The 27,668-nt window shown below is 41.8% G+C and overlaps 1 protein-coding gene across 2 annotated transcripts in view; it reads left to right on the top strand.

Annotated features, from left to right (window-relative positions):
- Nucleotides 1–27,668, top strand: part of FIG4 (FIG4 phosphoinositide 5-phosphatase) — a 744,221-nt gene that overhangs the window by 63,312 nt on the left and 653,241 nt on the right. The gene's annotated exons all lie outside the window — the stretch shown is intronic.

Below are 27,668 nucleotides of genomic sequence, written 5' to 3'. Positions count from 1 at the left end.
AAAAAAAACATTTTTTTCCGCAAAATTATATTTTTGCCCCCAATTTTTTATTTTCCTAAGGGTAACAGGAGAAATTGGACCCCAAAAGTTGTTTTGTAATTTGTCCTGAGTAGGCTGATACCCTACATGTGGGGGTAAAACACTGTTTGGGCACATGGCAGAGCTTGGAAGGGAAGGAGCACCATTTGACTTTTTCAACGCAGAATTGGCTGGAATTGAGATCAGACGCCATGTTGCCTTTGGAGAGCACCTGATGTGCCCAAACAGTGGAAACCCCCAATTATAACTCCAACCCTAACCTCAACACACCCCTAACCCTAATATGAGCCCTAGCCCTAGCCCTAACCCTAGCCCTAACCCTAGCCCTAACCCTAGCCCTAACCCTAGCCCTAACCCTAGCCCTAACCCTAGCCCTAGCCCTAGCCCTAGCCCTAACCCTAGCCCTAACCCTAGCCCTACCCTAACCCTAACCCTAGCGGGAAAATGGAAATAAATACATTTTCTTTTAGTTTTATTATTTTTCCCTAACTAAGGGGGTGATAACGGGGGGTTTGATTTACGATTTATGGCGGTTTTTATGTTTGGCGGCTGTCGCACGCTAAAAGACGCTTTTTATTGTAAAAATAGTTTTTGCATCACCACATATTGTGAGCTATAATTTTTCCGTATTTTGACCCACCGAGTCATGTGAGGTCTTATTTTTTGCGGGACGAGTTGACGTTTTTATTGGTACCATTTTCGGGCACGTGACATTTTTTGATCGCTTTTTATTCCGATTTTTGGGACGCAGAATGAACAAAAACCAGCGTTTCATGAATTTCTTTTGGGGGGGTGCGTTTACACCGTTCCGCGTGCGGTAAAATTGATAACGCGTTTTCATTCTTCGGGTCAGTACGGTTATAGCAATACCTCATTAAGGCCGGTTTCACATTAGCGCTTTTTAAGCGCACGCACGGCCGGGGGTAGCTCCGCCCCCGAGCCGGCTCTCTGCCCGGCGTGCCCGCCCCTTGCTTGTAGCGCCGCCTCCTAGCGGACAGCGGCGCCTGCGATCGGCGCACCCTATCTTTAGCATAGGGTGCGCAGATCGTGCGCAGGCCGTGCGCTAGTTGCGCTTTGACCTGCGCTGCGCATTTTTGACGGTGCGCCGTGCGCGCCAAAATCCGAAAAGTTCGATTTTGGCGCGCACGGCGCACCGTCAAAAGTGCGCAGCGCAGGTCAAAGCGCAACTAGCGCACGGCCTGCGCACGATCTGCGCACCCTATGCTAAAGATAGGGTGCGCCGATCGCAGGCGCCGCTGTCCGCTAGGAGGCGGCGCTACAAGCAAGGGGCGGGCACGCCGGGCAGAGAGCCGGCTCGGGGGCGGAGCTACCCCCAGCCGTGCGTGCGCTTAAAAAGCGCTAATGTGAAACCGGCCTTAGGTCTTTTTTTATGTTTTGTCGTTTTTTTGCAATGAAAACAATTTTATATAAAAAATAATTATTTTTGTATCGCTTTATTCTGCGCGCTATAACTTTTTTATTTTTTTGCGGATGATGCTGTGTGGCGGCTCGTTTTTTGCGGGACAAGATGACGTTTTCAGCGGTACCATGGATATTTATATGAGTCTTTTTGATCGCGCGTTATTGCACTTTTTGTTCGGTGGTATGATAATAAATCATTATTTTTTGCTTCGTTTTTTATTTTTATTTTTTAAGGGGTTCGCTAAAGGGGTTAACTAATGGGACAGTTTTATAGGGCAGGTCATTACGGACGCGGCGATACCAAATATGTGTACTTTTATTGTTTTTGTTTTTTTTTATTTTGAAAAAATGGATTTATTGGGGAATATTTTATTTTTTTTTTACTAATTTATTTAGCGATTTTTTTTTTTTTTTTTTTTTTTTTTATTATTTTTAACACTTTTTTTTTTTTTTTTACTTTATTACCCTGTCCCAGGTGGGACATCACTGTCCTGTGACAGATCGCTGATCTGTCACATCACAGATCACTGTGACAGATCAGCGATCTGTCACAGGCACTACTGCAGACTTCCTCATGCCTGCGCTTTGCAGGCAGTGAGGAAGTCAGCTCCCTGCAGGCCCCCGTCGCCATCTTGGATCCGGGGGCCTGTAGGGAAAGAGCCCCCCGCAGCAGCGCTGCACATTGCGCTGCCGTGGGGGGCTCAGGGAAGCACGGAGGGAGCCCCCTCCCTGCCGATGCTTCCCTTTAATCCCCGGTACACCGCGATCGCGTTTGATCGCGGTGTGCAAGGGGTTAACGTGTCGGGGGCGGTCCGTGACCGCCCCTGACACATTGTGCCGGGTGTCAGCTATGATAATTAGCTGACACTCGGCCGCGATCAGCGGCGCTCACCACGTGGGCGCCGCTGATCGCGATGACGTAATATTCCGTCCATGGTAATTAGGTCCATGGTCACATGGACGGAATATTACGTCAATTGTAGGTAAGGGGTTAAAAAAACAAATAAAGATTTTTTTTTAATTAGTTTTGCCATGCAAAACTACTGTATTGTAAATAAGGACACAGCAAGAATAAAGTCCTTTATTAGAAATAAAACAAAACACAGTTTTCCATTTCTATTTAAAAATAATAAACAGTTAAACTCATCTAACGCGTATTCACCGAAGCCCTCATCTCCTGTAATCAAACTAAAATAAAAACAATATCCCTCACCTCTCCGTAATTCTGTCCCACACTGTAATCCATGTGTGGGAGATAAATAGTTTTCAACCTGGACGGTGCCAAGATGTGACCGTCCAGGCTGAGAACCGCTGGTGAATGAGCTGCTGTGATAACCGCATCATTGACCAGCAGTGACATCATTTTGGTTGCCGCCGGTCAGTGAGGCTGCGTTCCCAGCAGGGCTGAACTGTGCTGACTCAGCACCGTGGGAAAATGTCAGTCATGAGGTCACCGCAGTTTAAGCTCAGTGTTTTCACAGCAAATCACTGTGAAAAATTCTCGTGAAAAACAGCAGAGAGGAATACTGTCATCAGACGCTCCTGTGGTCACTGTTATTAGCAGAAGTAGGTGTAGGCTGATGGAAGTAATGGTCCCCACAGCCGCCCCCTGCTGTCATTGTTATCACTTGAATACACCTCTCATCATTCTCCCCTGGTCACTCAGATCGCCGGCAGAGTAGGAGAGAATGATGAGAGCCATCTTCAGCACCCGGAGCTGGGGAACAACGCTTACTGTAGCACTTCGTCCCAGGCACCTGTCCATGTCGTACTGATGCGGCACATGGTTTCCACATGTGTGTCACAAGTATTACACACATAAACACTGACATCTCTGGTACCAGTTTTTCCAGTATCATAAATATCAGGACGTGTGAAACAGGCCTTAAAGGGATCCTGTCAGCAATGAAGGGGCTCAAGCTGCAATTATATCCCCTTATTTGCATACTAATTAGTTTTTAGTCGGATCACTGAGGCTGTGTGCGAGGGACTACTGCATTTTCCCTTTAGATCATGGCAGACAGTCAGTACAGTAGATGAGGATGTATCAGAAGCTGATTGTAATGCACTCTATTGCTTTGTGGTCACATAGCACAATCTGCTGCGAGTTCACAGAAAGACCAGAGCAGAAGAAGAATGAAAAAAGAGGGTGTAATTGGGGAAAGTTAGAGAGGGATTTTTGCACTTACATGGTTAAAATGCTGGTGTGCACTTACGACACTATCAGCTTGTGTTTGACACAGAAGTGAGTTTTGTGTCATCACGTCCTGCTGTGTGTGGAGGGGACTAGCTGATTTCAATAGCTAATCAAGCTCTCTTCTCGTTTTATACTTTCTCTTATATAGACCCTGTTCTGTTCAGTATAGACTTTGGGCCCAATTCATCATTGCATTTCTGCCAGTTTTCTGAGGTGAACACCGGTTGATTAGTGACTCTTTGATTTGTGACATTCACCCACGATATGCACCTTTTCTTAAAGTTGTCTTTTGTGGTTTAGTTAGATTTCTGATTTTTACATCAATATTGCTTTTCTAGATGTTTTAGGCCTCCTTCACATGTCCTTGTTTAACCCCATTCTGACGATTGGCATAATAATACGCCCGTGTCCGAATCCCTCCCTTTGATGTGGCCTCCGGCACTGAGTCCACGTCTTTCCTGGCACATGTCAGCTGTTTTGAACAGCTGACCTGTGCCTCTAACAGCTGCGGGTGCAATTGGGATCCACCTGCGGCTGTTAACTAGTTAAAATTTGACATTGGTGTTTAACTCGTGCTTGCGGGAAGCTCGTCGGAAATCCCGCCCATCGGTGACCCCGTCACATGATCGCAGGTCACCAATGGGTCGGCATGACAACTAGAGGTCTGACGCAGACCTCTATGGTTGTCATTGCCGGATTGTTATGAGCACCACCCAGTGGTCGGCACTCATAGCAAGTGAGCACTTCTGCTACACACAGGCGATCTGATCATCTCCTGTGTGTAGCAGAGGAGATCAGACAACTGCAGCTTCTAGTCTCCCATGGAGACTATTGAAGCATGCAAAAAGTAAAAATAAAAAAGTTTTTAAAAATATTAAAAAATAAAATGTCAAATCACCCCCCTTTCGCCCCATTCAAAATAAACTATATAAAAAAATCAAACATACACATATTTGGTATTGCCGTGTTCAGAATCACCCGATCTATCAATATAAAAAAAAATTAACCCAATTGCTTAAAGGGGTAATGAGAAAAAAATTCAAAATGCCAGAATTACATTTTTGTACACTGCTACATTGCAATAAAATGCAATAACGGGCGACCAAAAGAACATAACTGCACCAACATGGTGTCAATAAAAATGTCAGCTCGGCACGCAAAAAATAAGCTCTCACCCAGACTGAGATCACGAAAAATGGAGACGCTACGGGTATCAGAAAAGGCGTTTTTTTTTGTTTTTTTTTCTTACAAAAGTTTGGTTTATTTTTTCCACCACTTGAATAAAAAAGAACCTAGACATGTTTGGCTTCTATAAACTCGTAATGACCTGGAGAATCATAATGGCTGGTCAGTTTTAGCATTTAGTAAACGTGATTAAAAAAACCCAAAAAACTGTGGAATTGCACTTTTTTGCACTTTCGCCACACTTGGAATTTTTTTTTCCTATTTTCCAGTACACGATATGTTAAAACCAATGGTATCGTTCAAAAGTCCAACTTGTCCCAGAAAAAACAAGCCCTCACATGGCCATATTGACGGAAAAATAATAACAGTTATGACTCTGGGAAGAAGTGGAGCAAATAACGTAAAAGCAAAACAAAAATACCTCTAGTCATGAAGGGGTTAAGCTTGTGTGTAAAAAAAAAAAAAAAAAAAGCTGGTAACCGTCAGTGGTTTTGGGTCAGTGTGTCAATCTTGTATGGTCCGTGTGTCTGTTTTTACGATCTGTGTCTTCAGTTTTTTTCACGAATAGATAAATTACAAAGCTTTACCTGCACAATGCAATATTAAATACAAACTAAATAGATGCTATCCGTGTGCTGTACGTGTTTAAATGGACCTATAGGCTTGTATTGGTACTTGTCGTCTGTGATACCAGAGAAAAAGGAACAGATCTCCTTGTGTTATGCACAGACACGCTATGTGAAAAAATGAACATGTGAACAGCACCATAGACTATAATTGGTATGAGTTCTATCCATGAAAAAAAGCCACGTACGTGCAACACAGACGTCTGACTGAGGCCTTAGGGCTTGCTCAGGTGACCTTGAAAATCGGACAAGTTCTATCTGTTGCTTTGACTAATTGGTTTGAGGAAAAAAAATTGCATCAAGCGCGAGTTGCATTTATTCAGATCGCGCTCAACCATTCATGTTCATGGGTCCAACGAAAAAATGACACTGCACTCGGGTGACTTTTTTTTAAATTTATTTATTTATTTATTTATTCTCCACGTCTGAGAAAATCGGATCACACTCTGTGAAACTGTGATTAAAGTGTGATTAGCATAATTGTCCGATTCTCTCAGATGAGAGAAAATCAGTCCGATGACCGGGAGTCATTAAATACAAAGTCGCAACATTTGCCGCTACTCCAGTCCTCCCGTGGAGTGATTTTCGAGTATTATTACGAAATTGTGAAACATGTGACTTTTCCTGCTAAAAAGTACAAAACCAATTACAGACGAGGAGCAAAAGACAGTTTTGAGCTTATTGTAACTCATGAGTCACGTGCGCTATATTGCCGAATTTGGTGCTAAAAGATCTGCAAGCACCACATATCAAAACAGAAAAGTCACTTAAAAACTGAAATGATAATCGGGCCCTTTATTCACATCTATGTTGCCAATTCCATGTAACACACTGGACAGAATCGGGCAGTCCTCTAAAAGCCCGGAGGCCATGGCAGAAGCATGGCGACCCCTTTCACTTCTGTCCAGTGCTGTTCGCAGCAATTTGGAGACTGATCAGAAATTGCTGTCATTTTCATTGTTCTGCCATAGAGATGGAACAGACCAAGAGGAACTAAGAACACAGCATCTTGACGTAGTTTCTTATTTTGTGCTTTTGTCTGTTCTGTTAATCACCATGAGATAAACGCCGCAATATTGTATGTTTCTCTGTGAAATAATGCAGTGCGTTGGTGGTGAAATAAGGATTGAGAAAAGATTTAATTGGAGCCCAGATCGGCTCCTTGCTGCATCTGGAACGCCGGTTTTGTTGACAGTCACATATTCGGCTGTTGCTAGGTTACAGTTCTGATCCAGGAGCGTTGTCCAAGCTGCAGAGGAAGGTGTCTGTTCTAAAGCTCTGGCGGAATCTGGTCATGTAGTGACAAAATTCGCTGACATGAATTTTAGTGATCTAGTTTTCAATTAGAACGCATCTGTCTAGGAGCCTCGCTGAGAACTGTGCCTGTTTTGTCTGTGAGCCAATGGCCAAGTCTAAAATGTCTAGCAAATATGAGGGAGACATGATAAGAAGTGCATTCGCTGTAAAATGTTCTGCTGTTTCCTTCCATATGTAATGTATGTTTGTAGTCACCTGTGGATGGGAATCTGTCGCCAGCTGCTGCATAAATTAGCAGCAGCTTCCTGTGCTGTGTTGTTACCACGACCCCCAGTCATTTTTATGGGCATTACAGATTTGGCCATAGTTCAGCGACCCGAAATTTGACACTGTTAGATGTTCGAGGTGATTGACGGGTCTTTCTCATACTGAGTCTTCTCGGTTATCTGTGGTGATGTTAGGAGAAAGCAACTAGGGGTGCCACTTAGCAGGTCTTGTCTGCATCTATGGTCTTCAGCTGGCATGTTACTGAGGAGTATATGAATGGTTACATTTCTGCAGCCAGGCTCTGATTCTTGCCGATTAGGGCAGCATAAATCAGCCAGCAGGTTGCCTTCAAATGTTTCACTTTAAAAGGAAACTGTTATAATGAAAATGCAGTCAAAATCTACAGGCTTCAAGTTATAGAAAGGGTGGAGCTGAGGAGAGGAGACTGATATATAGTTTGTGAGAAAGTGATTTTGGGTCCAGTGGGCGGTCCTACCAGTGACAGCTATGCACACTTGTTCAAGGAAAGCTGTCAGTCACTGATAGGACCACCCACTGGACCCAAATCCCAGGAAGAGCAAAGGCCTATATAATTCAGTTATACTGAATCCTTTCTCACAACTCTGTACATCAATCTACTCGGCTCCTCCTGCTCTGTAAGCAGATACGTGCAGATCGGAGAGCATTGTCATGGTGACGAGTTACCTTTTAAGACAATATTACCACTTAGTTTTTGCTTTCTGTGATGTGGTGTAATTTATATCTCAGGAGTGTAGGCAAACTACAAAGGTTTTCTACTTGGTGAATACATTGCTGTTTTATGCAGACGTTGCATTCCTAATACAAATGTTCTACAACTTATTCAAGTTTCTTTGATGTTTAATGAAAACGTATTTAACCATATATTGTAAATGTCATATTGTGTCAAAAGCCTTCTGTTCAGCATGGTATGGAGCCATAAATGCCTTTTTAAATACAACTTTTTCTGATTGATTTTATTTTCCACAGTTTTCACAGAAGTACAGTGTAACATTACAAAACAAAGGTTTGCTAATGACAGAATGCAGACACCCACAAGAGGTTATATTTTCACAGCTTGTTTTTCTTACAGATGAAGTTACATGTATGGAAGGCAGAATCTTAAAGGGAATCTGTCACCCTTTTTTTGGCCTTGCAGCTGCCGGCATAGACATCGGGGGCTTATCTACAGCATTCTGTAATGCTGTAGATAAGCCCCCGATGTAACCTGAAAGAGAAGAGAAACATGTTATATTATACTCACCGAGGTGGGCGGTCCGGTCCGATGGGTGTCGCCGTTCAGTCTGGCGCCTCCCTTCTTCATGCGATGACGTCCTCTTCTCCCGTCCTGTAATGGCTCCGACGCAGGCGCATTGCTCTGCCCTGTTGAGGGCAGAGCAGAGTCCTGCAGTGCGCAGGCGTTGGGAGAGGTCTGGCGCCTGCGCACTGCAGAATTCTGCTCTGCCCTCAGCAATGCGCCTGCACCATTTCAGGCTCTGGGGCGGACGGACTTCTGGGCGAAATCTACAAACAGTTGGTTGAGATGGTAGCACCTAGACTAAAGGCGGTCTTCGAGGAGGCTTTGGAGTGTGGTGCACTACCGTTGTCCATGAGGGAGGCTGTGGTAGTTGTCATTCCTAAGGAAGGTAGAGACCCGAAATTGACAGAGTCCTACAGACCCATTTCGTTGCTGACGGCGGATGTAAAAATTCTAGCCAAAATTCTGGCCAACCGATTAACGAGTGTGATGCAAGACCTTGGTGGAGATAAAGTGCTGTGGAATATGTCGGCGCTATAGAAATAAAATTTATTATTATTGTTCACCCCGATCAATCTGGATTTATGTCGAATAATTCTACAGCGATAAACATACGTAGACTCTACCTTAATCTGCAGCTGCCGACGGATAACGGGGTCGTAGAGTAGTAGTATCGTTTGATGGGCGTAAAGCATTTGACAGTATCGAATGGAGTTATCTTTGGAAGGTTTTGGAGTGCTTGGGATTTGGACCAACCTTCATATCATGGATACAGCTGTTGTACACATCCCCAACTGCTAGAGTCAGGGTTAATGGGCAGACATCCAGACAATTCGCTCTTCATAGGAGGGCCAGACAAGGGTGTCCGCTGTTTCCGCTGTTTATTGCGTTGCCGGTGGAGCCCCTGGCACAGACAATTAGAAATGCAGTCTCAGTCAAGGGGTTTAAATATGGATTTATAGAGGAAAAAATAACTTTATATGCAGATTATGTGTTGCTTTTCCTGGAAGAGCCTGATGAATCCTTGCGGGTGTGATGAGCATCATTGGGAGATTTGGGGTTATGTCGGGATTGGAAATCAATTGGGACACATCCAATATTTTAGTTGTGGGCGGTAGTGGTGAAGATCTTAGGATAGAGGGGGATGCTAGTAGGCTGGCGGTTGTGCGGCAGTTCAAGTACCTGGGCATTCAGATATTACTCCCGCTCTCGAGTTATACAGACTTCAATCTGATCCCGCTATTGGGTAAGTTCAGAAGCAAAGTGGGAGCGTGGTGTAGATTACATCTATCAGTGGTAGGATGGACAAATCTGATTAAAATGGTACTGATACCCCGGGTGTTGTACGTGCGGCACAATGCCCCCATATGGTCACCTAAGCGGTGGTTTCATACAATCAATTCTATATTTAGGGCTCTTGTGTGGGGGAAAAAACAACCGAGGATTAGAGTGGAAATATTGCAGAGGCCCAAAAATGGGGGGGGCTGGCACTCCCGAGCCCGTGGATTTATTATCTAGCAGCTCAGGGCCCACAGCTGAGGGGATGGAGAGAGACAGAGGGCAGGGGTTTGACATGGCGGATATTGACTCAGATGCTGGGGTATAGGCTCATTAGTTCAAGGACTGGAGGCAGGTAGTTTTAGGAAACTGGGACTGTCATGTCCCACTCTGGCCCTGGTACACAAGGTATGGGTGGAGATTAAAAGGATTAGGGGAGTGGAGGCCCTGACAAATTATTTCCCTATATGGCAAAATGAAAAACTGCCGGAGTTTGACAAAATGGAGGAATTTAAAAACTGGGTGAGGAAAGGAATTCAATAAATGGCCCAATTACAGGACTTGCAAGGACTAGTGAGTTTTGAGAAACTACAGGAGGAATATGAGTTATCTGAGATCTGTGGGTTCCAGTATAGACCGCTCTGTCACGCTTACATATCGGTGAGTAAGACTGCTTCTATGAGGGTCCAAAGAGACATATTGGTAGACTATGTGTGTAGTGATGGGGGTACAAAAGGAGTTATGTCAGGACTTAATGCATACCTTTTTAAGTAATTACCCGATTTAAGGCTAAAGCGAAGCGGGGAAGACAAATTGGGGCCGATAGAAGAGGATAAGTGGGAGGCGATTATGGAATATATACCCCAATTGTCACTGAGTGAGCTAGGTAGACTCTCACAAATATATGTGCTCCATAGAATATATAGGACACCTGAAAGACTATTTAGGGCAGGACTGAGACAGACTTCTGGATGCCCATGGTGTCAGGATGATGCGGTCGGGATCTTACACATGTTGTGACAGTGCTCCAGACTGGACTAATACTGGACAGCTGTTATCACTATAGAGGGAATGTATGACTGTGGAATTGAGAGGGATCCTGTGGTTTGTATTTTGGGTTATGTGGAGGAGATTTAGATTCAAAGTCAGTTCAAATTGGCGATAGCTAAGTTGTTTGCACGTAAATTAATAGCTAAGCACTGGATAAATGAAGAACTGCCGACGATACAAGAATTTATTAGACAATCAGACTTTATTGTAAATATGGAAAAAGGTATTTATGCCAAAAGAAAAAGGGAAAAAATGTTCACTACATTGTGGACACCTTGTGTGGAGAGACGATGATCTCGAAAGGAGGACGTACTTCTGAGTATATGTTGATGTTTTTTCTATAAAGGAGGGAGGGGATGCGCTGTAATTGAAAATATGTGACCTTGTTGGACATTGTAATGTCTGGACTCTGTTCTCTGTTTGAATTTCGTTAATAAAAAATTTTTTTTGTAGTGTGACACGTCTAGAAAAAACAGATTACCCTTATGAACAACTTTAAAAATGTGTCCATGGAATCATCTGGTATACTTCCTTATCATTCTTCCATCAACTTGGAATCACTGATTGTGAGCTGACTTTGGTGGGTGCAGTCCTTCTTTGGAATTGTTCTTCAGCTATTGTTCTTAAAGGGGTTTTCTCACAATCAAACGTCTAATCAATAGGTAATGGAAGTATAAGAAATACAAGAAGTTCAGTGACCAAACATGTAAGCTGAAAAAAACAGCATATATGTCTGGCTACTGAGCTTGTTCTTCACTGGTGTGATTTACTGTTGTGAGCTATAGAACATACAATCACTACTTAGACGAAAGGAACAGACTGGAATAGGAACATCATAAGTATTTAAAGACAGTATTCACTCCTCCCTCCTTCTCTTGGATCAGTTCAAACAGCTCTTGCAACCAGCAGCTAAACCACCTCTACAAAGTGGGACAGAAGCTTTACCCAGGATACAGCAAGGGCACCATTATCAGTTTGTATCTTCACAGCAACGGTTATTGAAACCCATCCAATTGTAAAGATGCATAATTTTTCATTATCTATCAAATAAACAGCACTTTTGCTCGTGGGACAATTCCTTTAACTAATTACATAGCAACAAAATCATATATATACTTTGTGTTATGTATGTTTTTTTAACAATAAAAATCTGACATTAAAATTAGGGTAAGGCAGCACAATCATACTTTCAATACTTTCATATAAGTACTATAAATTATAATTATAGTGGTTTGAAAAAACCACTATATTGTAATCCGAACGCTGCTAACTTATTCTTCTTCTTCTTCTTAAGTTGATTTCCGCAATTAATACGGCCCGAACCGCTACACGCACAGACTCCGTTGAGGTGTCGTTTCGAAGCCAGCTTCCATGAGAGGTGTGCTAAGTATTTTTCGTGTCGATCGGATTTGTAGTTTTTGCGCAATTTGCGTTTGGAAATTTTTTTTCCCGTCATTGGAATGCACTGTCTCCAATGCTTTTCAATGGGAAATGGCAAAACGTGCCCTGAGGCGATTGAAATGGCAGTTAAGCTCATTGATATGCGCAGGCACACCCAGTTACTATGCCAACGCCTACGAACGTCACATGGCGCCCCCAGGACAGAGCTTCTGCCACATAATATCAGCTCTTAAAGCGAAACCCACAGCACTAATACAAATCTAGCTTCATCACATGACACATGCCCCTGCGAGAGAATGTCCGCCAAAGTTGATTTAGAAGAAGCCCAGTGAGCCAAACTAGCTCTTAAAGGGCCGACGCGCCAAAGTGATTGTTAAAGGAAATGAGTCTTAAAGGGCCGACACGCCAAATCGAAAGCTGAGTGAACCCAGGCTCCAAATTGGAGGCTGAGCCACCCCGGCCTCCAAATCGGAGGCTGATCGACCCCAGCCTCCAAATCTTACCCAGAGTGGCCCCACCCACCAAATCAAACCCTGTGGGGCCCCACCCACCAAATCAGACCCTGAGGCCAAAGTGGCCCCTGAGAGGCACCCACACTTAAAATGGATCCTGAGTTGAAAGTCTTGCAGGGGCAGCAGGCAAGTCTCTCTTAAAGGGGCAGCCCGGGCACCATTTCAAAGCACTATCTGTACTTCCTTCAGGAAATACACATCTAGTTAAATATAATCCTTCTGTGGCTGTGAGCCTGTCCTGATCATCAGCAAAAATGCTAAAATTGCCATACCTTTTGGAAGGGGTTTTTTTTTTTAGGCAAAACTATGAACTGGAAGTGCAGCCATATGGGTTGTGATTTGGGAGAGGGGGCTGCCCTGTAATCTCGGTACCTGTAAGCCGCTCTTGCGAATCTCCCATCTTAATGGGGAGTTTAGGTTTGCATATATAGCTGCAAAGTAGACAAATAAGACAAAATAAATAGTATTTAAGCAACTTCTATGTACAGCTCAAAAACGTAGTAACCTGCTAGAGTTTTATTAACGCTTGTGCTGTTCGAGAGGTTTATCTGGTGCCTCTCACTTCCACGTTGAGAGTTGATTACAAGCACTACTGATGTAGTTTCCTTCACTTGTTCACCTTGTCCTGTGCACAACCATCAGGTATCATGCACCTGTCCTATTAATGGATGGAATACGTCTTGAGAATAGGGCATGACCATACCTGGCTAGTTTCTGACAGACAAAAGTTAGAAGCGCCTTTTGATGCATAAATGAGAATAATGCAGTATCCACAGCAAAAGTTACAAGTCAATAAGGCCCGTTAGCACTGTAAAAAAATAAATAAAAGGGATAGCTTGTATGGAAACAGAATCTCATTGTTTCATCCTTAAATGGGTTTTTAAGTACATCATATTGATGACCTATTTCAGGAATAGATAATCTGTATCAAATTGGGGAACCCTGGGGGTCTAACACCAGGCACGCTGATAGATCTGCAGTTATAATCTCCAGCGGTAGACTGATGTAACAACATTAAACCAAGCTGCATTAAACCGCTCCATACAGTGTGAAGTGGTCGCTGTTTTATACTGCAGATCAGCTTCTATTCTTTTGGGGCCGTGCATATGTCCAACCTTTTTTTTCAGGCCAAGACAGTCCGAGAAAAAAATCTCAGCCTACTCAAGTTGGATTAAAATTTTTTTTCCCATCTTCTCATCTGAGAGAATCGAATCATTCTGGGATCAAGCTCTGATCAGAGTATTATTCACATAATTGGTTTGATTTTCTAGGATCATAGACTATACACTGGTGGGTCATTCCATGTCACGTGAACCAATGATTTTTACTTCTATATTTTTAATTCTTTCGAGATTTTGTTATTTGGTAATAGTGTGTCAGCATGTGAAGAAAAACAAATTCTACATTTCTTTTTTTTTTAATTGATTTTTAAAGTTCGTAAAAAGTGCGAATTTCGGTGTTGCCTGCCTTTACAGTTCTCCTCATAACTCAGGCTAGAACAAAAAGAAACAAAATAAACACCATTCTACTCAGAACTGAACAGGCCTTTACCGTATATGTCACAAGATTATCTTTGTTAATATTTTACCCATGCAAACGCAAAATTTTAAAATGCATTTTCGAAAAAAACGTTTAATTTAAAAATTTCAAAAAATTCACATGTACCTGCTATGCACCTAGCCACATCTGTATCAAAATTCAAGTTGGGATCGCAATGGGATCATATTTAAAAATATATGTATTAGTGTCAATTCAAACATCTTGGATTCAGATCTGTTCAGCCTGTGCTCTAAAAGTGTGGGGTTTAAATTTACCAAATAATCCATGATTTTTAGATATTACTGTATTTTATTATTTTACAGCTTAGAAGCAGGAGAGGACAGAGGAGAAAGCTTTGTTAGGGCTCAACCTGAGAATGAACAGGGGTAGCCAGTGAATGCAGATCAGATGACAGGCCAGCAGCTCTGACAATCATGTTACGTATCTGCCCACTGCAGAGTCAGGAAGTAAGACAGAGCTTCCGAGCTTTCATGTCCTGACATGCCTGGACATGTTCACTCTTGAACAAACAATAGTCTCTACACAGGCATCAAGGGAGTCGGTGTGCTCCAATATTGGTAAAACAGTACCAATAAAAACATCAAGTCGTCCCGCAAAAAATAAGACCTCACATGACTCTGTGGGTCAAAATATGGAAAAATTATCGCTCTCAAAATGTGGTGATGCAAAAACTATTTTTACAATAAAAAGCCTCTTTTATTGTGTGACAGCTGCCAAACATAAAAATCTGCCATAAATAGTAAATCAAACCCCCCTTTATCACCCCCTTAGTTAGGGAAAAATAATAAAATAAAAAAAAAAAGTATTTCCATTTTCTCATTAGGGCTAGGGCTGAGATTAGGGTTAGGCATGTGTTGGGGTTAGGATTGGAGTTAGAATTGGGGGTTTCCACTGTTTAGGCACATCAGGGGCTCTCCAGACACAACATGGAGTCTGATCTCAATTCCAGCCAATTCTCCATTGAAAAAGTTAAACGGTTCTCCTTCTCTCCTTCTCTTCCAAGCTCTGCCATGCGCCCAAACAGTGGTTTACCCCCACATATGGGGTATCCGCCTTCACAGGACAAAAATTGAACAACAACTTTTAGGGTCCAATTTCTCTTGTTACCCTGGGGAAAATAAAAAATTGGGGGCAAAAATATTTTGTGTATAAAAAAAAAAATTTGTATGGCTCTACGTTATAAACTTCTGCAAAGCATTTGGGGGTTCAAAGTGCTCACCACACATCTAGATAAGTTCCTTTGGGGGTCTAGTTTCCAAAATGGGAAATGGGGTCACTTGTGGGGGGTTTCCACTGTTTAGGCACATCAGGGGCTCTCCAAACGCGACATGGCGTCCAATCCCAATTCCAGCCAAAAAAGCCAAATGGCGCTGCTTGCCTTCCGAGCTCTGCCATGCGCCGAAACATTGGTGCCCCCCACATATCAGGTATCAGCGTACTCAGAACAAATTGCACAATAACTTTTGCAGTCCAATTTCTCCTGGTACCCTTGGTAAAATAAAAAAAATTGGACCTGAAGTAATTTTTTTGTGAAAAAAGTTAAATATTCTTTTTTTAAACATTCAAAAAATTCATGTGAAGCACCTGAAGGGTTAATAAACTTCTTGAATGTGGTTTTTGAGCACCTTGAGGGGTTCAGTTTTTAAAATGGTGTCACTTTTGGGTATTTTCTATCATATAGACCCCTCAAAGTGACTTCAAATGTGATGTGGTCCCTAAAAAAAACTGGTGTAAAAATGAGAAATCGCTGGTCAACTTTTAACCCTTATAACTTCCTACAAAAAAAATTTTTGGTTCCAAAATTGTGCTGATGTAAAGTAAACATGTGGGAAATGTTACTTATTAAGTATTTTGTGTGCCATATCTCTGTGATTTAAGGGCATAAAAATTCAAAGTTGGAAAATTGCGAAATTTTCACCAAATTTGTTTTTTTCACAAATACGCGCAAGTTATATCAATGAAATTTTACCACTAACATAAAGTACAATATGTCACTAGAAAAACAATATCAGAATCACCGGGATCCATGGAAGCGTTCCAGAGTTATTACCTCATAAAGGGACCATGACAGGCCGTACATACTCTTTGTCACAAAAGGAAATGGCCATTGCTAGTAAGTGCTTATGGACAAGATTACTTTTCACCCACTAGAATGGACAGATTGATGATAAAAGGCCAGTTTAAAAACATACTATTAATTGTTTGATTAGTTAATATTTTATAGAACAAGGATTTAACTACTGAACTATTCTTCTTAAGCACTTCATAAATGACATGTTTAGTGATACAATAGATAAAAATTGTTTTATGTATAAATAGGTAGTAAAAATATTGTTTTATTTAATCTTGATTTTTAGGATGAGACTATTTAGAATATCACACTTGAGGATATGATCACCTTTTTTCTTTTGGTTTGTTCAATGCATTCAGGTTGAAAATGCTGAGCAAGTTGTGTGAAGATCAAGATGTATTTATTCTGGCATTTGCGGAATTTGTTTTATTGTGTTTCTTTATTGTTGCATATAAATGTTGAATTCAATAAGTTGAAAAGATAATTTGAAAAGAAATAAGGAAGAAACTCACAAACATAAAATCAGATGATTCAAGGCTTAAAAAAATATATAAATTTAATAGGTGCCAAGTTGATTCCCTGTAGAAATATAAACAAGAACACAAGTAACACGCATGCATTTTTTCACAGTTTTAAAACATAAGTTTTTTTCACAATTGCGCTTCAAAAATTTGAATAAAATTTCTCCAAAACAAAATATAAAGAAACATAGTCTTGTGACATATCAAAGGAAAGCCGGTACCGTTCTGAGAAAAATGATGCCTCTCCCACCTCTTTATCTTAATTCTAGCCAGAGAAATTATTAAAAAATGTAAAGCCATACCAGGCCAAAATTTGCGCTTTTTCAAAATTTTAGAAGTCTGTAAAAAATTCAAAACTTTAAATTTGTAATTAGCTAAAGTTGTATATCATGAAAAAAAATTTAAAAAATGTAAAGATGTCAGGTAAAAAAAATATTCATATATGGATCACTTGATATGGAATGACCCTGGTGTAACTAGGACCGGCGTCAGCACCCGGGCAAGTGCTGGGGCCCTGGACAAAGTGGGGGGACTCGCCATCAGTGGTTTGGGCCAATCCCCCAGCTGCTGTGCTTTGAAGGGCCACCGTCGCTGTTTGAGCCATCACTTGAACAGACATGGCCATGCACTGTGCAGCTGTGTCTGCTAATAATGACGCGGCTGGGGCGACACACAAAATTAAAGGCCCAGTTCCATCTCGGCCGCATCATTACTAGCAACAATAATGAAGCCTAGATGCACTACTGAAGAGGGTTGGTCTATTTATAAGTGGGTGCAATGCCAGTGGCAGGCAAAAGGGACAACACAAGAAAAGGTACCACTGTAGGGAATGCACACCACAATACTATGTAAAAAGGCAAAACTTTATTAACAATAACAGATTAAAACATACTTAAAACCAAAGCAAAATTCCCCCCATGTGTGATATAATAGTCACAGGCAATAAATGCAATGCAATAAACAGATGGACCCTGGATTGTAACATGTAATTATCAAAAAATGGAGAAATAATAAATCCTGAGTATAAATGACAAGTTATGAAAGTATACAATCACAATCTAATTGAAACTGTCCCCAAAAGTGCCCTGCAACCAAAATGCAAACACAATGAGGTCCCAAATTCTAACAGTCTATTCAGTAGGACTATCAGCTGTGTATCCACCAGACTTCTGCACAATACAACTGATGGTCCCAACCCCATTTATAAGGCAAGAAATCCCACTTATTAAACCTGACAGGGCACACCTGTGAAGTGAAAAACATTTCCGGTGACTAGCTCTTGAAGCTCATCAAGAGAATGCCAAGAGTGTGCAAAGCAGTAATCAAAGCAAAAGGTGGCTACTTTGAAGAACCTAGAATATAAGACATATTTTCAGTAGTTTCAAACACTTTTTTTGTTAATTATATAATTCCACATGTGTTAATTGATAGTTTTGATGCCTTCAGAGTGAATCTACAATTTTCATAGTCATGAAAATAAAGAAAACCTTGAATGACAAGGTGTGTCCAAACTTTTGGCCTGTACTGTATGTGCACGTGTGCCTATTTGTTTAGGGGTGTGTCTGCATATTGTATGTGTGCGATATGCACCAAGTGTATATGTGCATATCTGTGCACCTTATATACATTTCTGCATACTTTGTGTGTTCGCGTGTCTGCATACTGTGTGCGCATGTGTGTCTGCGTACAGTGTGTGTGCCTGTATACTGCGTGTGTGCTCATGTCTGCATACTGTATGTGTGTGCATGTCTGCGTATGTGAAGGATGAGTTGGGGCAGATTGGGTCTGTGTTGTATGCCTATATTTCTCCACCGTATCTGTGCATCATTAATCGTGGTATGTGTTAAAGTAGCCCACTGAAACTTTCGCCTGGGGCCCACAAAAAGCTGGAGGTGGTGTTGGATGTAACCCTAGCCTAATTCGTTCCATGGTTGCATTTGGCAATGCCAGGGCCTAATGAGATCATTGGTACAGTGGCAAGAAGATGAAATGATCTCTAAAAGAGCTAACGTTAAAGATGACACATTTCCTTTGTATTTAGGCAAAAAAGAAAGCTATACATATAAATCTTTTTTAAATTATAAAAATTACAAAAATCAAAATAGGCTGAGGCAAAAGTTTGGGAACCCTGCATGGTTAGTACCTAGTAGCACCCCTTTTTGCAACTATCACAGCTTGTTAACACTTTTTGCCAAGAGTCTTTCAATTCTTGTTTGAGGGATTTTCATCAATTGTTCCTTAGAAAATTCTTCCAGTTCTGTGAAATTTTGGGTCATCTTGCATGCACTACTATTTTAAAGTCTTGTTACAGATTTTCAATGATTTTCAGATCAGGGGACTGTGATGGACATTGTAAAACCTTCAGCTTGCGCCTTTTGAGGTAGTCTATTGTGGATTTTGACGTGTGTTTATGACCATTATCCATTTGTAGAAGCCATCCTCTTTTCATCTTCAGCTTTTTTACAGATGGTGTTAAGTTTGTATCAAGAATTTGTTGAAATTTAATGAAATCCATTCTTCTCTCTACTCGTGAAATGTTCCTTGAGCCATTGGCTGCAACACAACCCCAAAGTATTATTGGTCCACCCCCATGGTTAATGGTTGGTGAGTTGTTCTTTTCCTGAAATTCTGTGCCCTTTTTTCTCTCCCCACATATCTTTGATCATAGTGGCCAAAGAGTTCTATTTTACCTCATCTGTCCAAAGGACTTGTTTCCAAAATGCATCAGGCTTGTTTAGATGTTCTTTTGCATACTTTTGAAGCTGAATTTTATGGTGAGGACGCAAGAGAGGTTTTCTTCTAATGACTCTTCCATGAAGGCATAATTTGCGTTTGTGTCTCTGAACATTACCACAATGTGCCACAACTCCAGAGTCTGGTAAATCTTTCTGAATGTCCTTTGCAGTCAAGCAGGGGTTCTGATTTGCCTCTCTAGCTATCCTACAAGCAGCTCTTACTGAAAGTTTGCTTGGTCTTCCAGACCTTATCTTGACCTCCACTGCTCCGGAAAACTGCCATTTGTTTGAAAAGTTTGTCATCGTCTTATAGCCTTCCCCTGCTTTGTCGGCCTCCACCATTTTCATTTTCAGAGTGCTAGGCAGCTGCTTAGAAGAACACATGGCTGCTGTTTTTTGGCACAAGGTTAGAGGAGACTGGGTTTTTGACCTTTCCTAACAATGATAGTGAATAAGCCATAATCCTAACGTGCTAATTAAGCTCTGAAATTTTGGTCAAAGTTATCTGAGAACACATCTCCAAGGGTGCCCAATATTTTGCAGCTACCCATTTTCCTTTTTGTAATTTTTAAAATGTAAATACGAGATTGTATATTTTCCCCCCTAAAATTCATAGGAAATGTGTCATCTTTAACTTCAGGCCTTTTAGAGATTATTTAATCTTCAACTTGCTTAACTGTTTACAATTACAGTAATTTTGACCAGAGGTGCCCAAACTTTTACATGCCACTGTTGTGCTAATGGTGCGTTTTTTTCCGCTGCGGAAACGCTTAGCGGAAAAAACGCAGCATGTTCATTAATTGTGCGATTCCGCATACATACACTGTAATTGCAAAGACGCATAGGAAAACGCATGTCAAAACACTTGACAATCGCATCAAAAACGCGTGTCAAAAAGTGCATGCGTTTCTGCTCAATAAATAAATGCTTGAAAAACGCTACGTGGGCACATAGCTTTAGGCTGTGTGCCCACAATGCGATTTTTAAGCGTTTTTGCCGCGATTTTCTGTGTGAAGACGTTTAAAAATCTTGTACAGAACGCACCCCATGCATTCCTATGGCATTCCGCACCTGCTGTGCTAATGCTGCGCTTTTTTCCGCGGCGGAATCGCATCGCGGAAAAAATTGCAGCATGCTCATTCTTTTGTGCGGAATCGCAAAGAATTGCCGCGATTCCACACCCATAGGAATGCATGAGAATCGCTTACTTCCCGCATGTGGCTATGCCCACCATGCGCGAAGTTAAGCGTCTCATGTGCGGTTGGTACCAACGGTGTGGAGGAGAGGAGACTGTCCTCCAGGCCCTGGGTACCATACCCCTGTAAAAAAAAAATAAAATAAAAAATCGGGGTATATTTACCTTCCGACGTCACGCGCAGCCTTCCCGGGCCTCAGCGTTCCTAGTAATGCCTTGCAGCAAGGTGCTTTGATGACGTAGTCTCGCGTGACTCTAGCGGTCTCGTGAGATCGCTATAGCAATGCAAGACCAACGTCATCACAGGTCTCGCAAGGCATCGCTGGGAACGGGAGCGTCGCTGAGACTGCGCGGGACGTCGGAAGGTAAATATACCCCGATTTTTTATTTTTTAATTATTTTTTACATTCTTTCTTTTACTATTGATGCCGCATAGGCAGCCTCAATAGTAAAACCCGGTCACACTTGTCAAACACTATGTTTGATGAGTGTGCCCAACCTGTCAATCACATTCCAAGCAATGCTTCAAATCGCTTGGAAAGTGCTTGAATATCGCACGCGAAAATTGTGAACATAATCGCGGTAAAATCGCAGTAAAATCGCGCGGAAAAAAACTCGCAATTTCTGGGAAGGAGTCCGGTTTTCAGTGTCCGGATTTAAACGCAACGTGGGCACATAGCCTTAAAGTGTTATTCTTCCCATCTTCATAAATGTATGTTGTTGTTGTCAGCTGGCGAGCGGGGGAATACCGCGTCCCACCTTTGTATGCCACCTCCATATCTAAACAAGCTTCATATGGACCCATTTACCTCCTGGACTATACAGCACTAGTTTCAAACAGATTAAGCGTCCATGATACCCCACGGAGATTTATACATTTCTCTATGTATGGTTATATATTCCTTTTTGCAAGGCATTTAAATCAGTATATCCACTCTTATAATAATAGGAGATACCATTTAGATCAACATGACGTTCTGAAGTAGATCTCCATAGGAATCCTTACTTGGGTACCGGATTAGTATTTCGCGATAGCAGTCGGCAGACTGAGGAAGGCCGATAATAGGCCGAAACGTTTCCAGGACTGCAATAAATTATAAAATTAAATCTAATTTGCAAAGGATTATTCAGTTGAGTGCCAAGTTACTTTATTATTAGCCGGAAGGTAAATATACCCCAATTTTTTTTATTTTTTTTAACATTCTATCTTTTACTATTGAGGCCGCATAGGCGGCCTCAATAGTAAAAACCTGGTCACACTTGTCAAACACTATGTTTGACAAGTGTGACCAACCTGTCAATCACTTTCCAAGCGATGCTTCAAATCGCTTGGAAAGTACTTGAATATCGCACGCGAAAATCGCGGCAAAATCGCGATCATAATCGCGGTAAAATCGTGGTGAAATCGCGCGGAAAAAAACGCGCGATTTCTGTGAAGGAGTCCGGTTTTTAGTGAGCGCATAGCCTTAAGGTTTGTTTGACACATAATATAGCTACCTACCATTGATCAATGGCTGTTAGAAATTTCTGTATTTTCAGACTGTGGCCTTGTGGGGTGATATGTACGCTATCCAAATGTTGGCGTATCTTAAGCCCCCATTACACACTGCGATATCGCTAGCAATATCGCTGTAAAGTCACCGATTTTGTGACGTTGCAGCGATATTGCTAGCGATATCGCTATGTCTGATACTTACCTCCGACCGGCTCCCCCGCTGCTCATCGTTGATCGCGCGAGAAGCTCCTGGATTATTTCTCGTCGGGCGCTTCCTGCTGGGGCTTCCTGTTGCGCCGACGAGCGACGCGTGGACGCGGGCGGGAGGACGTCAGGATCGCCTCGTCTGACAGGTAAGTAGCGACCCCCGACCCCTGCGATGTCGCTGGTGAGATCTGCCTGTGTGGCAGCTCACTAGCGACCACTTAGCGATGCACCAGCGATCCATATCGTTGTCGGGATCGCTGGTGCATCGCTATGTGTAACGGTACCCTTAGGCTGGAGTCACACATAGCGACTCACCAGCGATCCTGACAGGATATCAATGTCAATAACTACAATGTCCCAAAACCTAATCAAAAGGGCACTTCACACAAATCCGTATCACAAATCCCATCAATATTAACATGGAACAAAGAAGAGATCCCAATAATATTAAAAATTCATTTTATGCAAAAATTCTAAAAATGACAAAAGCATAATGCCGTAATAGGGGACGCCGTACACACTTAATAAATCATGAGGAGACAAATGTAAGACTGACATATATGAACCAATCACATGACAGTATATATCAATTCTTATATCAATAAATATAATATTTATTCCATACAGTCAGAACCCATATACAATGTCTGAACAAGATCAATGATATCCATAATATCCCTCCCCCTAAAGGTATAAGGGAAACCACTCAGAAGCTAAAGGCATATGTACTATAACCGTGTAAAATAACACGGGCACAATGAGAAGGTAAAAAATCCTGATCATAGATATGCCGATATGCACAGAGCACAAGGAATGAAAAAGTAATATTGCCTCTAATTGCAAGTGTGGTCCAGCGTCCCCTCACCCCGACGTGCATTTCGCCACCTGCTTCTTCCGATATCAATGTGTCAGGATCGCTGGTGAATCGCTATGTGATCGCTGGTGAGCTGTCAAACTGCATCAGCGCGCTGGTAACTAACGTACACATCGGGTATCTAATGGACGCACGTCCCTTGGATACCCGATGTGTACATTAGTTACCAGCAGATCGCTGGTCTCCCGTCTGTCACAGGCAGCGATGCGTGCTGGCCAGCGGGAGACCAGCGCCCAAAAAAGAGTCCTGGCCTTTCCTGCAGCGATCAGCGATACCGGTAGGGGGCCTGTTGCTGATCGCTGTCACACACACCGATCTCGCTGGTGAGATCGCTGTTGTGTCACAAAAACTGTGACTCACCAGCGATCTCGCTAGCGAGATTGCTATGTGTGACGGGGCCTTTTAGATTTAACATGTGTCTTCATGGTTTGTTTGCTTATGAAGTCATTGCTGGCGGCCTTTAGAAGTGTCTCTGGAATGAGCTCCCAGTAGTGAGGCTTTCCATGTGCTTTTTCCACAGTGGGTGGTTCGGAGTGACATTCTATACCGAGGTTTCTCTGTTGGCAGGATGCCCGCTTCCACAATTGTCACACTTCAGTAGACATTATAATTAGCTTATCGTTTTTCTTCTGTCAACATTATTTGCAGGGGAATATATCTAACCTTCGCTCTAAACATCTAACATGTTGCTTAAATGTAAACTCTCAGCTTGAAGCCAAAGGCAATTAGACTTTCCAATTTGATAACAACATAGATAAAAACAGGCTTCATTAGTTGCCTAGCAACATGACTGAGGCTATTACTTAGGGATATTCACCAATTTTACTATGCCACTCACAGGCAGAGCGGACAACAAGAGGTATTTACAAAAATACTTCTATACAAGCTTTAAATCGGTGGGGGAATTATAGAATGTAGTGGACAACCCTTTTAACCCTGCTAAGTTCGGTCAAAAACGACTGATTTTGAACTTTAATATTTTTTTTAAATATTCAAGATGCGGTTCTGAAACTTGTGGTTGATTGACTTTTCCTCATTTGAGGGGTTCTTACTATGGGTACTTTTTTTTGTTTTTGTTTACATTTTGCTCCACAATTTTTTATAAACTTGTACTGTTCGGTCAAAAATAACCGATAGCCTTTTATAGTGATCTCCAGCCATTTTATGAGTAAAATAAAGGAGCTATAATCTCATTTTGGACTATATATTATATCTACTACTATTTATCAATTTATTTAGGTCCTTTTTGTCCATTCAGTTTTACACATACATACATTTTCTCATTACAATACTGCTGATGGATTACCTTCCAGTATAGTTATGTGCCAAATATTTTTACCCTGCTGTTCATGTAAAATAGTTTAATTCAGTTCTCAACATTTCATATTGTAAATGAACATATTCTCTTTTTTTACTTATGTTCCCTGATCTAATTTCTGTGAAATGCTGATCTGAAAGAGTACTAATAAATTCTGTCCGAAAAGTGTGTTTGCTTTACTCTGAGCTCTTATCCTAAAGGGTGGGGGGTGTTTTATTTTATCTTATCAGTAGACAATTGCCATAGTAGTCTATCCAGTTTCTTTTTCAGTCCAGCTGTAGAGAGCAGAGAGGACATATACAGGCAACAGAGTTCTGAAGGATCATCGTTAAATATGCAATATGCATAAATATTCCAATAAAGCCATGGTAAATGTTTTGACACAAAAAAAATAAAAAGTAAGTTTTTCTTTCCATTTTTTATTTGTTTATAAACAACCATGTTCACATACAATATAATACTGTAAAAATTATTCAATTAAAACACTTAAATTAGCTAAAAATCAAGACTTTATTTGGTCCGGTCAAAAATGACCGGAACATAAGTGGATAGTGGTAACGAACAGAATAGCAGGGTTAATCAGTGATTTAGGTGGGGTTATGCAGAGCACAGCATTCAGATCTGCAGTAGTGAAAACCCAGAAATATTTTATTTTTTTCAAGTGATACATCGCTTGAATAGGGTATCTTCCACTACATCATACTGCTCTCCCAAGAGGTAGAAAAAGCATAATAATATTCTACAGCGCTTTACACATATTATTATAACTGTGCCCATTCGGGTTTGCAATCTATATTCTCCTATCAGTGTCTTTGGTGTGTAGAAAGAAACCCACGTGCAAACATTTGAAGAACATGCAAACTGTTAGCAGATGATCTCCTTGGTGGCAATGGAACCCATGAAGCCAGAGCTGCACAGCCACGTTGCTGACCAATAAGTGACCGTGCTACCCCATGGTTCCAGTATAATTTTTGATATTAGATATTTGTCTCCTACATCTGTGAGAGTAAGGTCTAAGGCTGTTTTCACATGTTCAGTGTTCACAGTCTGTGTATGGACTATGATGTCTGATGTATGCCTAGAAGGTTTCTGAGTTCTGGAAATCTGTTGACTTCATTACTCAGACCATAAGTGTCATACGGAACAGCAACCTTTTTAGATACAGTATTGATAATAGTTCTCACATTTTGTTAATGAGCCATGAACAAGTATAATACTGTAGATTCTGCTCAAGCACGGTTAGGTTCTCCTCTTCTTTTTTTAAATTTGATAGTGGTCATGGAGGTAAAACAATAAAAGGCATACTTCCCACAGACCTATGCTCCAGTGTTATCACTATAATGGTTTTCGCTGGATTGTAACTGATGATGTGACTGATCACAAGTGACTTGACCACTGAGGCTATTTGGCAACAGACTTTCACCTGCAGCCAATCATTGAACTCGGTGATCAGTTTACTGGTGGTCAATGATGTTATCACTTCCGAGCTTTGCGAATGTTTGCATGCTGAGAAGGTTACACTGGTCAAGATAGCAGAAGTCACATATTCCATGCCCAACTGTTGTGAACACTTTTGACCTGGCTTCTGAGTTTGGGCTCCCTCTGGTGGTTGCTGCTGGTAATGGAGCTGGTCTGGCTGACAGAAGCCAATCACCTGAGCAGGATGATTGGAGATCAGGTGTTACAGACTGGAGTGATTTAAGTGAGCAACCTTCCCTCAGTCCTTGCCGGTAATTTGGTTTTCTTCCTGAGCTTTTTGGAAGTCTTCTTTCCTCCTGAAACTTTCAGATAAGTTATTTATCTGCTTGAATCTTTTTGCATTTGATCCATTTTTTGCTTTTCTCTGATTTCTGCCTTGCTGGTGTGAGTCCACCCTGGTTCCCTGCTGGGACCTGTGCTGGACTCTGTTTCATTTGCCACAGCTTATGTCAGTCTTTGCAGTATTTCTAATTCCCTGGTATATCAGTATCTTTTGTTTGCATCCAGTCACACCAGAGTTCTGATTTAGGGGGGAGAGGTCGTGTGGCCTCAGTATTTTTGCATATCAGACGTGTTGGAATTTTTCTTAGGCTTTTTTGCGTGATTGCATACAGTATCCTTTCCTGTCCTATTCTATCTAGATAGTTTGGGCCCCTTCATTTGCTTACTCTATTCTCTGCCTGTGTTTTGTGCCTCATCTTGTCTCACCGGCAATATGTGTTCGGGGGCTATCTATTCCTTTGGGGTTCTTCTCCGGGGCAGTTTAGCTTTCCCCTTTCTCTCTCTTTAGGCTTAGTTAATTCTTTGGCTGTGCCGAGGCGTCTAAAGCATCGTAGGTACGTCCCACTGCTAATTCTAGTTGTGTTGTCAGTTTAGGGGTCTGCAATCGGCTAAGTTACCAACCTCTCTGGTTATCTGGTTGCCTCGCCTATTCCCCTGTTATCCTCCTTAGGGAATAAAGGGTTAATTCATTAACCTGGTTTGGATATGAAATCTGTCTGGCAGCGCACCTAAAAGTCCAAGAATTTATTCCAAAGTTCCCCCTGTATTGTCATTTTCCCTTATGTGTGTTTAGTGCAGTGGTGGGATTAGTTTCCGCACCGACCAATTCCCTAGTGAGGGTTTAGGTGCAGGGCGAGTCAGGGTTTGAGGTACGCGTGCGTCGCCCGGTGCGGAACCGGAATAGGGAACGTTAGGAGTGCAGAGACACTGGCTCAGGGGAGTACAGGAGGTCTCCACTTCCCTATTCCCTATCGCAGGGCCCACCATTGTTATTGTTACCCAGGTTTCCCCTTTATTATTTAAATTCGCCCTACTGGAGGCGGTGTATCCAGGGTCACGCGTGTTATGGGTTCGCCTTGCGGTACTCGCTGTGTTCAGACACACGTGACCGTGACATTTTGTTGGAAAAATGAGAAATCGCTGGTCAACTTTTAACCCTTATAACGTCCTAACAAAAAAATTATGTTTCCAAAATTGTGCTGATGTAAAGTATACATGTGGGAAATGTTATTTATTAACTATTTTGTGCGATATGACTCATTTAAGGGCACAAAAATTAAGTGAAAATTTTCAAAATCTTTGCCAAATTTCCAACGCATGAAGACGGAAACTCCCTCGACTTGGTCTTCTCTCGGCTTTGTGCAGTGGATGATTTTGCAAACTCCCCTCTCCCGCTCTCTGACCACAACCTTCTTTCATTC

Source organism: Dendrobates tinctorius, unplaced genomic scaffold, assembly GCF_039654945.1.
Source record: "Dendrobates tinctorius isolate UK_male_01 unplaced genomic scaffold, ASM3965494v1 ptg000046l, whole genome shotgun sequence".
Taxonomy (NCBI): domain Eukaryota; kingdom Metazoa; phylum Chordata; class Amphibia; order Anura; family Dendrobatidae; genus Dendrobates; species Dendrobates tinctorius.
This window is presented reverse-complemented; position numbering and strand designations above follow the sequence as displayed.